General features: G+C 37.2%; 1 pseudogene; it reads left to right on the forward strand.

The window, feature by feature from the left end:
- Window positions 1–4,269: 4,269 nt before the first annotated feature.
- Window positions 4,270–16,254, forward strand: part of LOC113471157 — a 15,592-nt pseudogene continuing 3,607 nt past the window's right edge.

Genomic DNA, 16,254 nt, shown 5'->3' on the forward strand with positions numbered 1-16,254 from the left:
CAAATAGGGAGGGAGAGAGAGTAATAAAATAGGAGAGAAGAGAAAGGGGAGTAGTAATGAGTAAGAGGAAGGTAGAAAGACGAATGTAGGTAAAAGGGAGGAATGCATTAATTGTACAAAGGGAGAAAGTAGGGGGGGAGAGGAAGGGCAAAAATAGGAAGAAAGAGAAAAGGGTGAAATAAAAGGAGGAGAAGAAACAGAGAAAATTGAATGAAATATGATGAAAGGGGGAGGTAGGAATCAGAGAGAGGAAGGAAAGGAAGGTAGCAAGGAGGAAGGAAGAGGAAGGGAGAAAATAGGAAGGAATAGGAAGGGGGGGAAATGCATTTTTTGTCGGAAATGTTTTCATATTCGCAATCTAAACGGGAAGGAAAAGAAGGTAACAAGGAGGGAGGAAGAGGAAGGGAGAAAATAGGAAGGAATAGGAAGGGGGGGAAATGCATTTTTTGTCGGAAATGTTTTCATATTCGCAATCTAAACAAAAACGAGAAGTTTTGTGACAAATTCAAAGGTTGAAGACATTATTTACAGTGGTAGACGGGGATAGAGGGGAGAAGGAATTTGGTTCGCCTCAAGGGACATTATCAAAATGTAAAATAATGAGACTCTCCCAGCTGAAGTTCCTCACAATGACTATCTATGGAATGTAGCTGTGACTCACTACTATACGTATTCTCCTATAGTTGTAAATACTTACTCATTTATACCATGGAGAGCAAAAAAATTAGGACGGATGGCATTTCCATCCTTTTACTCTGACAGCTTTTCCTAAACGTCTTGAAAATAGGAAAATTAGAAGTCTAGGATTTAATTAAGTATAATAAACCTACTCTATTCAATTCACTGTTTCCTTATTTCCTAAGTTTTCCTACCTACTATCTATGTACCAGGGTATATTACGTATATGTTGTAGATTCCCAAGGTAGAAGATCGTAACTTAGCGCTGCTATAAATCTTGAGGGAGCGAGCAACTTTATCTCTCCCCTAAAGAATATTATAGCTATAACTACAAAGAGTACATAGTTTTCACTGGTTGTACTTAGCAAGATACTTAGCATAAAATAGTTATATGAGGGGGCACTTTCACTCCTTGTATGATAAAATCCCATTTCTAATAGCTGACAACCTTTCAGACAGCAATCATGAGGGCTGTCTGAAAGGTTGTCAGGTAGCAAAACAAGGGGTTTTGCCTGTTTTATTTCCGTTAAGATTCGATTTATTGGGGTTGTCTTTGAGTTTATCAGATTTTGGAGCAACATCAAATCTTTGAACGGGGTGGGGTAGTTTGGATTCATGGGTAGGTATTTTGTCATTTAGATACTTTAACTGGATTCTGAATACCTACCTAATTAGATTTCTGAAGAATTTTTTACTTTCAATTACTTTTTTCTTGTTCTTCAGTCTCTATAAACTTCATTAGGCACCTTTTCTAATTAAATCTATTGTTCTCCTGCAAAATATTTACCTACCCCTCTTAGACAACTCTCTTTCTAGATCTCTCTCTCTCTCTCTCTCTCTCTCTCTCTCTCTCTTTCTCTCTCTTAAAACCTTCCTAACTACCCAAAAAATATAAATAACACAAAAAGCAGGCTAGGAGTTCTAAAAGCTGCCAATTTTTGTTCCAAATTGTAAAACAGATTTTCTGGCTTTTGTCCAGGTTTTCACTTTTTTTCCGAATATGGAAGATAATAGAGAAATCACCGAATGCTTTGTTGTATTGTACAGAATTGAAAAGTTCTGATAACACTACCCACCTGAACTCAGTGGGTAGGTGCACGAGTATCTACTGCAGACTATGCTCTGTATTAACCTTTAAGAGATTACTGGATGATAGTAAAAAAAGTAAAAATTGCTGTAAAATTCAATGTTGGATGTTGGAATTTTTTTCATTTTTATATGTACAACACGTGACACGTGTAGCTGTGTACCTATACTTAGTTGCCTTATGAATGTTTTTGTCTGCAACACCTAAAATAATAAGTAGGTTGTTGGGTATTTTATTCAAACAGGGCGCATACCAGCCTGAATTTCTCCTTACTAAAGGGCGTCCACTCGTGAAATTTTGTAGCCATAAATGTAAGCCCAAGGAGGTTTTGATTTTGAGGTCAAGTGGAAAGTTGGTCAGGTCACCGTCCTGGTCATCCCTCTGGTCGTCCCACCGTCAAGGTTGAGGTCAAGGTCGAATCCACTCGGAGTGAAAAGTGACCCAAACGTTCTAATCTGCGGAATGCATAAATCTCAGCACAGGAATTCGCGTTACAGTGTCAACTGGTTCTCTCTGTCTCTCTTCCCCCTCCTTCTCTTTAATACCCTCTCTCTATTTTCCTTTCTCTCTCTCTCTCTCTTTCCCTCCTCTTATATCTCCCTTCCTCTCTACCCCTCTCTTTAGCCCCTCCTTCTTTCGTTATGCATATCCTTCTCTCTTTATTCCCCTCTTCTCTTTTTCCCTCCTTCCCTTCTCTCTGTCCCTATACTTGCCATTTTGTTTCCACCATTAATAATAATGAACATTACCAATGTCATATTAAATTAGTCAAGTATAATTTGACGGAAAATATTCCTTTAATCATCATTTATCATTGTTTTCTTTTCACATCGTCTTTTGAACATTATTCTGCCCAAGCTGACGATGACGATGTCATCATTGGCACAAAGTTGGAGATATTTTCCTTGAAACACACTGCTTGTTTTCAAAACAAATGCGATGTTCTAGAAAAAAAATTGACACTTTGAATGAAGTAGGTTTGTTAGGTGTAGTTATTAGAACTAGGGCATTTTGTAAAAAAGGTAGTAAAGGATCCGCCCATTTGTGTAAGTAAATACATAAAGTAGGTATTTCACAAAATTTATGAATGTTATGACGTAACAACCGTTGAAATAACCATTGAGATGTTGATGCGCTAGATCGCGGGTTCGATAATAGGAAGAAAAGAGATGTCAATGTCATCTGAATTTATTACCTTACTATTTCGACGTGCAATTGGCATGGGAAAAATTTTCTTTCAGAAAGTGTAAAAGAGACACACAATTATTATTATTATTTTTTTTTTTTCAATCGGATCTAATGGGACCGAAGAGGAAATGACTTTGCCATTAACAAGGTAATGGTATGTCGTGGATTAATGTTTTCAATCGGATCTAATGGGACCGAAGAGGAAATGACTTTGCCATTAACAAGGTAATGGTATGTCGTGGATTAATGTTTTGTTGGGGCAAAAGTACTCGTCTACATTAGCTTGCAAATTGGAGCTCCTCAGCTTTCTAAATCCTTACCGCCCGAAAATGCTAGGGATTATTGTCCGCCATTCCTCATCAGATAAAAGCACGGAAAATATCACAAAAAAAAAAAAAAAAAAAAAAAAAAAACTACTTTGCACTGTAACAAACATTTAGGTGAATCATTACCTCGTCGCTGCCAGGACAAAATACGAGTATCTAATTTTATGGATCCCAAGAGGTAAATCAAGGTTTACATACGGGGTATAGACTTTTCGATTTTATTTGAGAATTTGACCACAACACCTAGTTTGTGATTTGACACTTTTGACAGCCCTTTGGCCAGCCACTCTCTATCAGGTAGAACTGGCAGGTACACCTGATCAGGTCCGCCTGTCAAGTCTGCCAGACCTGATACCTAATGAGCACACATACTATAAGGTAGACCTGACAGGCGGATCTGATCACATGTACTGGATAGTGACCTTTGGAAGGGATGTTGTGATTAATCAAATTATACAGACCTACCAAAATTCAAAAAAATGCTCCTAAAAGCGATAATTTACGAGTTGGTATAGGAGCATATTATGTTTGAATGAAATATGAACGTTGAGAGATAACTTGTTTTTCATTAGGAGCGACGATACAATAAGTTACACTCGCATACATTGTGAAAATCCGCCCGTGCGATAGTAACTTTGTCTACCTTAGTCTAGTCAAAATACACAAACCTGGTCGTTAGGTACTCTGTTTTGTATTTTGTTTTTAAACTGCACAGAAATTGCACGTAATTAATTGGTGACTTTGTACTTCTACTGACAAAAGCTCTTGGATATACATACATATAGGTATAGGAGCTGATTAACTATTGTAGAGTATAATCAGAGGATAATTTTCTGTACCTAATTGAGTGACTCCGTGATGGTTATGGTGTCATGAGCAGAGATTGGAAAATGAGTGTGTTTCTCTGAGGTTTTATAGATTGTCCTTTGTCAGCCTTACTTGACTAGATTCTCTGAGCATTTTATAATACCTACCTATCTCTGTACGTACCTGTAACCTAAGTACTGATTCGACTTTGTGGATTGACATTAAAACTAGGCAATGCCCATTGATAAATGTATTTATGATGTATGTAGGTAGATACCTATATCTATGCAATTTCTATTTCTTGTGAGTTTTACACAATGATAATTATGTTTTTCAAATTCCCAGTTCCCACAACCAATCTCCTCCTTCTGATTCCAGGTGTGATCGTGTTCGGTTCAGACCAGGAAGTAGCGGGCATGATGCGGGCAGTCCGGCGGATGAATGCTACCGGTAATTTCTCCTGGGTTGGTTCTGACGGATGGAGTGCCCGCGGTTTGGTATCAGATGGCAGTGAGGCAGAAGTAGAGGGAACCCTGTCGTTACAACCTCAGGCAAATCCTGTGCGGGGATTTGATGAGTACTTCCTCAATTTGACTGTGGAGAACAACCGACGTGATCCTTGGTTTATAGGTGAGTGGCATGCGTTACATCGCAGATAAAGTTTCATCAGGCACTCATGCTCCGACTGACTGCTTGATCTAGGTCTGTCATGCCTGTCACACAAGTTCAAGCACGATTGAACGTGTGTGGTGGACATTAACAGGCAGGTTGAATCACGTTTGCCTGTGATCTTTTTCCCGCCAGACACGTTCAAGCTTCTTGCTTGTTAAGACGCATGTCAAAAGGGCTCCCGTTACACACCTAACTGAACCAAAACAATTCGCGGAATCCTAGAACACTGCACTGTGCCGTGTTGTACTGTGTTCTAAATGTCTACATTCTACAAAATGGAACAAACCCATTTGAGAGTTATCATGTAACTGACAGACAAGAATGAAAAATTGCAGAGTTGAAAAACTACGACACTAACAAAAACCACACATCACAATATTCTGCACCGGAGTAAACTGTAATTCCCTAACATGGTGCAATGAATGCACCGATGCACTGTCTCTCGGGGGAACCATAACCATCGCCTCCAGGTCAAGTTTAATTCGTTTAACCTTAGCACAATGGTGATATGAAGAATAGAACTAGGTCACCGAAATGTAACGTGGAGAAGCAAACAAAAACTTAAACGAAAAACACAGACGGAAACCCCAAAAGAGAACTTGCTGGAAGATAGTCAGAAAATAGAATTCGGTAGAAAAGGGACAGTGGGACAATGTAGAGAGAAAACAGAAAAACCCCGAAACCAGGGCACTATTACTCCGTGTGGTCAGAATATGAGATTTTAAACATTATTTTTATACTGCTCTGTTTATTTTCATACTGATTTTTTTCCGCTCTTCCAATTTCTTCAAAAATTTCGAGCAAAATGAAAACGTTTGAGAGCAAAATGACGTGGAAAAAGTACGCTGATATAGAAAGTAGAAAGGAGGTGGGATTACTTCAATTAAAAGAAAACGTTCCTCTTCTTCTTCTTCTTCTTCTTCTTCTTCTTCTTCTTCTTTTTGCTTTTTTAGTGATAGAAAAGTAAGATACTTATTATTATGTGCTAGTATCTGAGAATTGTCTTTCTATCAGAGTCTTTTTTCCAGCAGTTTTATTTTCCGATACCTACGTGGAAAAGTTTTCCTCACTTTGAAAGCACCTTGCAATATTTTGTCTCATAAAAGTAAACTGGCTGGAAGTAACACCTCTCGAGTATAGGGAAATGAAAGTAATAAGCAAAATTGTCATTTCATGCCAGACAGGATGACTCAAACTCTTCTGAGTTGAAAACCTCTAGATGTCAAAAGAGTTAGTGAGTCATAAAAAGAACTACTCTTTTCATTTGGCTACTCTGTCAATGAGTCACATGTAACCACTCTTCATCCTTATGTGTAGATAATTGGATATTGGGAGTTAGGATTCGACTCATTTATGTGAATAGTCCACTGAAAAGACTAGGTAAAAAAAGCTCACTCACTCTCGACTGGTCGTCCAAATTTGATTTGATCAATCATGATTAGCACAAGGAAATTTCCCAATTAAATCGCTCCTATTATGGTGGACTTTTTTTTCTGAGTACCTAAGTTCTAGGTTCTACACTTCCCTAGTTGTTTGATTAAATTATTATCTGCTGCCGAAACAATATACAATATTTAGACATGCTAGTCATTCTGTGGCAATGCTATCCAATTAGATCCTTTCCCGTATGACTTTCCTTTTCACATCCCACCCTGTAAGTGAATTTTCCAATATATTTTCACGGCTTTCCCGTCTTCGAACATTATTTTTATACTGCTCTGTTTCTTTTCATACTGATTTTTTTCCGCTCTTCCCATTTCTTCAAAAATTTCGAGCAAAATGAAAACGTTTGAGAGCAAAATGACGTGGAAAAAGTACGCTGAAATAGAAAGTAGAAAGGAGGTGGGATTACTTCAATTAAAAGAAAACGTTCCTCTTCTTCTTCTTCTTCTTTTTGCTTTTTTAGTGATAGAAAAGTAAGATACTTATTATTATGTGCTAGTATCTGAGAATTGTCTTTCTATGTGTATATATCTTTTACCTTGAAACATTTTTGCATGTTTGGTATGCACTTATAAGCTTTTTGGTAGAATTGTCACGTTCTTCCTGTTCATTATTTTAGAATGTGGGGATGCATTCAAAACCTCATGAAGTGTAAAGACAATTGAGTGTTTTCTTTTAGCAAAAAAAGTGACAATATAAGTGTTAGAGTCGTTATAGACAATATAGGAAAGACAAGACAATAAAAGTACTGATGTAAAGTAAAACGATGATTTCTCCAATCACAGCCATATTCCTATGCACTCGAAGGTAACAGGTAACTTTTGGAAAACCTAATGGCTATAAAGTTAGAAACTTATTTCTAGAGAATTTACCCTTCTTCAGATCAATAATAAGATTATGATTTTAAGATTTTTAATTCACTGGAGAAAATTTGTAATAAAAAATAACTACCTACTGGATTGTGAAGAAAAAAAAGCCTTCAATAAGGAAAACTTGGGGGAAACTTTACTTCCTCCTAGTCACGAACTTTTGACCCTGAAATGAAGAAAGAAGAAAACTGAAGTAAATATAAAGGAAGCTAACATTGAACAATGAACTTCAAGATGTAGAACAGACTTTCCTATCTTGTAATGACCTTTAGAAGCAAAACAAAACAGCAAAACATCAAATGTTGATTACAACATAGAACTCTTGTAGATATAGGTAAATACCTACATCCAGATTTTACCAGGTGAAATCCTGTTCATTTGTGTTTTTTATCTAGAACGCAAGATGAACTTTTTTAAAAGCCACTTAACTTGTTGCTCAGGATTATTTCTACCTTCAGTAAAATTGTTTCAGGCACTTCCCACTTCCAGGTAAATACATCCAGATTTTACCAGGTGAAATCCTGTTCATTTGTGTTTTTTATCTAGAACGCAAGATGAACTTTTTTAAAAGCCACTTAACTTTGTCGTTGTAGACAATATAGGAAAGACAAGACAATAAAAGTACTGATGTAAAGTAAAACGATGAAATATTTATTTAATGTTCAATGTGGCTCCTCATTAGAACATAAAATGATTGGATATCTACGTTTTGATAAATAATGAGTTAATGAAACATTCCATCATTGGCTTAGTGAAACATCTTATCCGGGGGCTTGATGAAACATCCCATCAGGGGCTTGATGAAACATCTCTCCCGGGGGCTTGATGAAACATCTCATCCGGGGGCTTGATGAAACGTCCCATCAGGGGCTTGATGAAACATCTCATCCGGGGGCTTGATGAAACATCCCATCATCGGCTAATCTGCTGCCGAAACAACATAAAATGTAGACATCTCCATCGATTAATAATCAGTTGATGAAACATTCCATTACTATCTGCTGCCGAAACAATATAATATGAAGACATTCCATCATGGGCTAAAAGAGACATCCCATCATCGGCTTAATGAGACATCCCACTGGCTAATTTCAAACGAAACTGAATCCCATGTGTTTGACATGAAAAGTTACAACTGATGTCCTTATCTTTGCCAGGAGTAAGGAAATGAAGAAAATTGACCGAGAAAGAAAAGTAACACGAAATTCTTCTTCTTCCTGTTCTCCAACTTCTTCATCTTTCTTTTTTCTCTTGAAATATATTCCCAAGGCACTCGTTACACTCCAAATGACTGCAGAGAAAGCACGTGTTCCTCTTTAGAACCCAATTGATATCATCGGATGCCAATTAATCCTTGATCCTTGTCAGACAAGGTTCCTGCCTAATGGCGACTTTGGGTTTTGATGTCATTAGGAATTTACCAGGGGACATTAAAATGTCCCCTGGAAAGGATAGGATAATATGAGAAAGCCAGCCGTTCTGAGAACGAATCTTATCTGTTTAGCACAAAGCCCGCCTGATTAGTTAGCAGAACAAAAGACAAAACTCACAGTAACTGTCTGACGGGGAAAACTACCAAAGCACTAAAAATAAAAGCTCATTGGACACTTGTTGAAAAAAAGGGGAAGAAGAAAGAGGATGAGGAGGAGAGAAGGAAGAAGAAGAACAGGAGGGAATAGATGAAGACGAAAAGGGGAGAGGAGAAACAAACAAAGTGCTTGGGTAATTAATGATATATGAAAGTTTAAAGGTGTGAAGTTTTGCCGAGTGCAGGTGTTTCAAAGGCAACAGTTGGAACGCCGCGCCGCATCGTACCAATCTAACTACTGTTTCCATTTCAGGTGATAGACCACAAGAACTACGAATCCCGAGTTAGTTTCGATATGGCATTAGACAAACTGCTCCATGATCATGGAATTCAGCTCATATGTCTAGCAGGCTTCATGAGGGTAAGTAGAACGGATATTTGACCAACCAGGCAGACTACAATAGTACTTCAACTATTTTGATGAAAAGAAAATTTTCAGCTTTGATGATTTTGAATTTCAAATAAATCTTTCACCGCTTTTGCATAGGTGGTTAGGTAGATGTGAGGTTTTTTAGTAATTTATCATGAAAATATTTTGTGTTATGAATACACACATTGGCTTGCATAAATGTAGGGGAGAGATTGATGGTGTGGGTCCCTTCTGTCTGGGAGGAGGTAATTTTTTCCTGCTCACTGATGCAAAACCAAATCAAATACCTGTCATTTACGGGAAGCTGAGGAGGTTGATAAAATAATCAATTTGTGCCTACGTACTACGTAAGCATTTATTATTTTAACCATTGCAAACAAAACGACTATTCCTGATGATTTCCAAAGATCTGGGTTAGGTACCTATTTATTTTCTTTAGCTAACTTTTTCTTCTACGTAGGTTTCGAATGAGAACTATTTTTAGAAGTTTAAAAATTATTTTTCTCTCATTAGGAACATAGGAACCTAGACAAAAGGGTTATGGCAAATAAAATGGAATTTATTGAGAAATCTTAAAAAAAATCTAAATTAATTTTTTGAACTTACTCTTAGTAAATGCTATCTCTCCGACTCAATTATTTCCTATGGCTCCTGGGATTCGAACTGCAGTCCCTTCTGTTATAAATCCAATGTCTTAGGAACTACACTACTGGGAAACAAAATAATAATGTCGTTCAAGAGCCCCTGAATGAAACAATAAATTATTGCAGTTTCATTTTTCTTCTTCTTCCTTTTTTTTTTTTGAGGATAAGGGGGAAGAGAGAATTAGTTTTCGAGTTCAGAATGAAAAATCGCAATGAAATTGCATAAACTTTCATTTTGAAAAAACCTCATTTCTATTGTCATTTTTTTTTTCTCTTTTCTAAAATTATATTAAGGTTTAGCTTTTACAAAATCATTTTCTCTGCAAATTTTTCCCCCAACTTTTACCTTGAATGTGCACTCCAACAATATCATTTGGTGGGTTCTTTTTGCAAGGTTGCATTATTTCATCAATAAAAAAACTCGTATAGACATATATAGCTATTTACAGAGACGTTTATTCTGAAGGTTGGTTCTAATTTAAGTCAAGTCATAAATTTTAACGTAATAGAGGTAATTATTAAGTGGGGAACGACATTTGTCACAAGTATTTACATATGTATGCTTAATACAAATTACATTTTTTCCCCTTAATTTGATATTGAGGTCCCGTTTGGTCAAAGTTCCCCTGTAACTAGATACTATGTTTTTACCTAGGATTTTGATTTATATGTTTTTCTTTTCAAATTCCAGTAAAATATATGGATGAAAAATTGAAAATATGTTCACACAGCGTTTGTTAGGAATGATAGAACCATTTTATTACATTTTATCTACTTTTTTTACCTCCGTGTAGTTTTGAAAAAGAAGAAAAACATCGGAAAACCAGAATTCCGCAAATTTCATTATAAAAGGATTAGAGAAGACTCTAGACTACCTTGGTCTCTAGACTACCTCGAGAGAGAAAGAGAGAGAGAGGGGGAGAGAGAGGGAGGGTGGGAGGGTGGGAGAGAGAGATAGATTATAACTAAATAAATTCATAAAAAATGAAAAAAAAATAGAGAAAGAGAAACAAGAGGAAATGTTCTCTCAAGGATAATCATATTATAAAGCTTTACCAGAGCTTGAAGACAAACTGGATTCATCCTGGATTTTCCGGGAATAGATGTGAAATGGTCTCTTGTTTTCTGCCTTTTTTATTACCTCTAATAATTATAATCCGTAGAACTCTTTTTGTTCTATTCGAAAGCGTCGTTTTTTCTCGCCTATTTATGCCCGAAAAAGCGCTGCCTGTTTTGCATCTATTTTAAGTTATGGATGAGATCGACACAAAGCTGTAATGTGTACTTACCTAGGTACCTACATTGTTTGAAGAATATTTATATTGCTGTTGAACTGTAAAGAATATGGGGAAAAAGCGATGGAGCAATTATTGCACTGTGTCTGTGAACTAATGAGACAGGGAAAAAATTTCCAAGTCTGACGAAGGATGTAGAAATAGCTTTTAATCTTTTTATGTGTTCAGCATGAATGCTCGTCATAAAATAAATATGTCGTTCTCTGAACACCTCGCTAAATTTCATGACCTGACTTGGACTCGAACCATTAACTTCCGGATCGGAAATCCCGCGTACCACTACAGGGAAAAAATTTCCGAGTCTGACGAAGGATGTAGAAATAGCTTTTAATCTTTTTATGTGTTCAGCATGAATGCTCGTCATAAAATAAATGTCGTTCTCTGAACACCTCGCTAAATTTCATGACCTGACTTGGACTCGAACCATTAACTTCCGGATCGGAAATCCCGCGTACCACTACACCACTTTTGTCTTTACCAATCCTGAAGTCCTTAGAAGATTTTAAATCGTTGTATAATCCCGTCTGTATACTCTTACTTAGAGCATTACAGCACATTGCATAACTCAAAGGGTTTCCGGGCGTTCATACAAATTTAAATTGATTAGATTGCTTAATCAAAAAGTTAGACTGCCAGCCTAAGCTTGGTTGGTAGTGCGTCTGCCTTGTAAGCGCTAGGCCGCGGGTTCGATTCCCGCCCGGGGCTTTCTCCTCTCAAGCTTGGTTGGTAGTGCGTCTGCCTTGTAAGCGCTAGGCCGCGGGTTCGATTCCCGCCCGGGGCTTTCTCCTCTCCTGTCTTCCTTCTCTCTTCGATTTCGGGACGACAAGACCACAGCAGTTACAGTTCCCTCTGTCAAAACTTAAAAAAAAAGTAACACAGTAAATAATAAATAGGTACCTATAATATATCTACCTGTCATACCGATAAAACCCAGGATATCACTTCTTCAAATAGGTTACATTCAATGAAGGTACTCTTACCTCCAAAGCAGTATGAGATTTTGTTCAACTGAATGTTTTCGGCAATGGCGATTTGTGAAAATTTAAGATTTATATTGTTACTCCTTACACCAGGATTTACAATATTGATTTACAAAAAATTAGATAGTTTTTATTTTTTGTTGTGAAAATAACGAAAGTACTCGTATACAATATGTATAATATATGTCCAATTGAAACCGAATACAAAACGCCTTCACGTATTGTTTTGAAGATTTGAACTACCTAGGACGATTTGACCATAATTTTCGTCCAAATGAAGATTAAGAACAAGCACTGAACTTAGTTTTTCGGAAAGGAGACCTGAATCTTTACTGACGTTACTACGTAAGGACATAGTACGTACCTTAGAGGCAAAGGGCTTCTTTCAGCTGTGTGTTTTTTGGACGTGTATTCGGTGCTGAAAAAAATCTGACAGTCCTCTGGGAAAGTTAAATAAATTGGAAGCTTATAGTAAGAAAGTGAGGAGGTATAGCTGACCCTGTGGAGGGATTCAGCAATTCATTGCACCGTTTTGCGGTAAGCCGTAGAGACCAGAACATGTGTATATATCTTTTACCTTGAAACATTTTTGCATGTTTGGTATGCACTTATAAGCTTTTTGGTAGAATTGTCACGTTCTTCCTGTTCATTATTTTAGAATGTGGGGATGCATTCAAAACCTCATGAAGTGTAAAGACAATTGAGTGTTTTCTTTTAGCAAAAAAGTGACAATATAAGTGTTAGTGTCGTTGTAGACAATATAGGAAAGACAAGACAATAAAAGTACTGATGTAAAGTATAACGATGAAATATTTATTTATTGTTCAATGTGGCACCTCATTAGAACATAAAATGATTGGATATCTACGTTTTGATAAATAATGAGTTAATGAAACATTCCATCATTGGCTTAGTGAAACATCTTATCCGGGGGCTTGATGAAACATCCCATCAGGGGCTTGATGAAACATCTCTCCCGGGGGCTTGATGAAACATCTCATCCGGGGGCTTGATGAAACGTCCCATCAGGGGCTTGATGAAACATCTCATCCGGGGGCTTGATGAAACATCTCATCCGGGGGCTTGATGAAACATCCCATCAGGGGCTTGATGAATCATCCTATCAGGGGGCTTGATGAAACATCCTATCATCGGCTAATCTGCTGCCGAAACAACATAAAATGTAGACATCTCCATCGATTAATAATCAGTTGATGAAACATTCCATTACTATCTGCTGCCGAAACAATATAATATGAAGACATTCCATCATGGGCTAAAAGAGACATCCCATCATCGGCTTAATGAGACATCCCACTGGCTAATTTCAAACGAAACTGAATCCCATGTGTTTGACATGAAAAGTTACAACTGATGTCCTTATCTTTGCCAGGAGTAAGGAAATGAAGAAAATTGACCGAGAGAAAGAAAAGTAACACGAAATTCTTCTTCTTCCTGTTCTCCAACTTCTTCATCTTTCTTTTTTCTCTTGAAATATATTCCCAAGGCACTCGTTACACTCCAAATGACTGCAGAGAAAGCACGTGTTCCTCTTTAGAACCCAATTGATATCATCGGATGCCAATTAATCCTTGATCCTTGTCAGACAAGGTTCCTGCCTAATGGCGACTTTGGGTTTTGATGTCATTAGGAATTGAAACGAGAAAGAAAAGTAACACGAAATTCTTCTTCTTCCTGTTCTCCAACTTCTTCTTCATCTTTCTTTTTTCTCTTGAAACATATTCCCAAGGCACTCGTTACACTCCAAATGACTGCAGAGAAAGCACGTGTTCCTTTTTAGAACCCAATTAATATCATCGGATGCCAATTAATCCTTGATCCTTGTCAGACAAGGTTCCTGCCTAATGGCGACTTTGGGTTTTGAAAAAGTTACAACTGATGTCCTTATCTTTGCCAGGAGTAAGGAAATGAAGAAAATTGACCAAGGAAACGAGAGAGAAAAGTAACACGAAATTCTTCTTCTTCTTCCTGTTCTCCAACTTCTTCTTCATCTTTCTTTTTTCTCTTGAAATATATTCCCAAGGCACTCGTTACACTCCAAATAACTGCAGAGAAAACACGTGTTCCTCTTTAGAACCCAATTAATATCATCGGATGCCAATTAATCCTTGATCCTTGTCAGACAAGGTTCCTGCCTAATGGCGACTTTGGGTTTTGATGTCATTAGGAATTTACCAGGGGACATTAAAATGTCCCCTGGAAAGGATAGGATAATAAATATGAGAAAGCCAGCCGTTCTGAGAACGAATCTTATCTGTTTAGCACAAAGCCCGCCTGATTAGTTAGCAGAACAAAAGACAAAACTCACAGTAACTGTCTGACGGGGAAAACTACCAAAGCACTAAAAATAAAAGCTCATATACGCCTGATTAGTTAGCAGAACAAAAGACAAAACTCACAGTAACTGTCTGACGGGGAAAACTACCAAAGCACTAAAAATAAAAGCTCATTGGACACTTGTTGAAAAAAAGGAGAAGAAGAAAAAAGAGGATGAGGAAAAGAAGAAGAAGAAGAAGAAGGAGGAGGATGAAGAGGAGGAGAAGAACAGGAGGGAATAGATGAAGACGAAAAAGGGGAGAGGAGAAACAAACAAAGTGCCTGGGTAATTAATGATAGAGGAAAGTTTGAAGGTGTGAAGTTTTGCGATGAAGAGGAGGAGAAGAACAGGAGGGAATAAATGAAGACGAAAAAGGGGAGAGGAGAAACAAACAAAGTGCCTGGGTAGGATGAAGAGGAGGAGAAGAACAGGAGGGAATAAATGAAGACGAAAAAGGGGAGAGGAGAAACAAACAAAGTGCCTGGGTAATTAATGATAGAGGAAAGTTTGAAGGTGTGAAGTTTTGCCGAGTGCAGGTGTTTCAAAGGCAACAGTTGAAACGCCGATGTATAATAATTGCATAAACTGCATTAGTGGTGTTAAAAGTTCTCCTACAACTTGTGGCTAACTTTCCCCAGGTTCACCGTCATGAAGTTCTTTAAGGTTTCTATGAGAGTATACCTTGTAGTTTGTAATACATAAGTACCTAGGCAACTGCTGAAATAGGGAATGGTGGTAATGTGAAACAAGGTTTGAACTTTGAACAATATACCTAGGTACCTAAAAAAAAAAAAAAAAAAAAAAAAAAACCTGGATGAATGCTAATAGCCAGGTAGTGGTTCCCCCGTCATTCCTCCATCCAGTCTACTTACTTTTTTTTCTCATTCTTTTTAAAACTTTATTTATTTCTTTTCTTACACACAGTGACAGATCTTACAAACTGAATTGTCTTCATATTTAAGGAATGGAGGAGGGAAAATATAGGCAACTTAGGTACTGCTGGCAGTAATTTTTTGAGGCTGCAAAATACGTATTGCCTACAATACCTATCAGCTAGGTGTTCCATTCTACGCTAGAATTTCTACCACAATGTATGGAAGTATACGTAAAACGGGGATTTTAACACATCCACTAATCTACTAATGAATCTTTTACACTACACAGGTACTCCTCACAATAAAATTCTACTTCAAGCTAATGTTAGAATCTGTATTGTTTGAATTTCGTATATTCGTTCCATTCGTTCTTTTCTCATGCAAATGTAACAACAATGAAATGTGCTCGGGTACAAATTAATAAAAAGATATAGGTAGGTGCCTTTGAAACAACAGCTATTTATAATTACATTATTTTGATGCTATAGGACCGATGGAAATTATTTTGTTTTCGAATATCGGAGAAATTCGAATAAAATTCATTGAGCAGGATGATAATAAATAATTACATTGAAAATTTCGAATAGAAATTTTCCGAAACAATAAAACTCACTTTCATTACATTCTACAAAAACCCGGTGCTTCAGAAATCTCTGTGCCAAAAAATATAATTATGCAATAGAAGAATTTTAGGTTCAAACTGCACCAAACCTTAAAATAGAACTGCTTTGAATACCTATTAGAAAATTAGAAATGTCGGGTTATAAATCGAGAAAGGGTTGTGATGTTAGTATCTTTGTCTACATAATATGATCACACGGGGTTGAAATGATCAAATGATTCGGGGTTTAACCCCTTTGACGCCCAGAAACATCTTTTCTCCTTTCATGTTCTGTCCTAAAGCTGATGTGTTTACATATTATTGTCTACGCCGTCGATCGATGAGGTGAATCTACTTCGTCGAAGCAGTGTACGGTTTCATGCAGTCGACGTCGATCGACGGCGTCGACTATGTTTGGACACACCTTAAGTTTCAACTCGACATTTCTTTAAGGTTTTAAAGTGGCAGGGGTCACCTTGGAGCGCGCCCAACA

The sequence above is a fragment of the Diaphorina citri genome, unplaced genomic scaffold, assembly GCF_000475195.1.
Source record: "Diaphorina citri unplaced genomic scaffold, Diaci psyllid genome assembly version 1.1 scaffold2119, whole genome shotgun sequence".
NCBI classification, from domain to species: Eukaryota; Metazoa; Arthropoda; class Insecta; order Hemiptera; family Psyllidae; genus Diaphorina; species Diaphorina citri.